Genomic DNA, 1,383 nt, shown 5'->3' on the forward strand with positions numbered 1-1,383 from the left:
AAATGATGTTTTATTACATTAAGGAATATACAATAACAAGCAAAAGCAGCTGGCAGTGTTTTTAAGTAGGAGTATTAACAGACATGCTTAAAAAGGAAAAAAGTAGTTGTAAATAAAACAACATCTTAGCTACACATGGGTACAGTTGGTTTTAAGAATGCTTGAAAGGAATTTTTTTTAATTATCTAAACTTTCATCCTATACAATATTTTTAAGATGACACAGAACTCAATGCAATCGGTTTTCATAATACTAAATTTCAAATGAGTGAAACACAAGTAAGTTTTCCCAACACTTACGTTTTTATTTTTAAAAAAAGCCATCATTACTGTGAGCAGGATGCATTTTATTGGTAGATGAGTAACTGTGAGCAAACCAGATACCATTTGGGGAGATGAGGTAATAGTACAAGAAGAAGGACTAGCTGATTTGGGGCCACGGACATGCGAACTGTAATTTAACACGTGAGCCCTCCACCTTTCCTGGTGTATCTTCCCCATGGCAGCTGTCAACTGCCTCTTGGTGGAATTCCTTCTTGCAGCTGAGAATGATGATTAATCTCAAGGTCTTTCCAAATTCTGGAACCACCACGTACAACTCTGTGACCTCAGGCAGCATGTCTTCTCCCCGTGTGTTTATAAATTGAGGATCATAATAGTACATTTTGTTTTCTTATAATCGTGCTGATTAAATGAGATAATGCATTAAAATGCTTAGAGCAGTGTACGCCACACAGGACATCCTTAAAAATTTAATAGTCGTTTGTCCTGTCTACAGCCATGTCACCCTGAACAAACCTGATCCCGTCTGATCTCAGAAGCTAAGCAGGGTCGGGCCCGGTTCGTACTTGGATGAGAGACCACCTAGGAAGACAAGGTGCTGTAGGCATAAAAAGTAAAAAATAAAGAATCGTAAGCTGACAAAGTCCTTGCAATCTCTGAGGTCAACCAAGGGTTGCCGCGCCTAAAATAATTTATAATATAGTTATCGTTGTCCTAAAGCAAGGCAACCTAGAGCAAGGATACCAACATTTCTTTATTTTTCATCCAGTGCTCACTCTTTACAAAGTGCTGTGCTCTGGAGTATGAGAGATACAGAACTTTATACAAAAAAATTCCCATAATTTAAGGCAATTTTCAATTTGGGGGAGGAGAAAAAATTTCTTAAATGTCTACAGAAGGTGACTGTGGATTCCATGATTGGACCTGCCAGCCCAAGGTTCTGGTGTGCCATTTATAGCAATTCAAGATTATGGAATTCACTGGGCAAATCACAGTTTTTCATTGAGCACCCACCATCTTCCAGGCCGTGGGCTTGGTAGTAGATGTATAACGTAAATAAGATGCATTGCAAATAATTGTACCACACTGACAGATTGGAATC

General features: G+C 38.5%; 1 pseudogene; it reads left to right on the plus strand.

Moving 5' to 3' along the window:
* The first annotated feature begins 769 nt into the window (after positions 1-769).
* LOC112480185 lies at positions 770-888 on the plus strand (annotated as a pseudogene).
* The last annotated feature ends 495 nt before the right edge of the window (positions 889-1,383 follow it).

This window comes from Pteropus alecto, unplaced genomic scaffold (assembly GCF_000325575.1).
Source record: "Pteropus alecto unplaced genomic scaffold, ASM32557v1 scaffold134, whole genome shotgun sequence".
Lineage (NCBI taxonomy): Eukaryota > Metazoa > Chordata > Mammalia > Chiroptera > Pteropodidae > Pteropus > Pteropus alecto.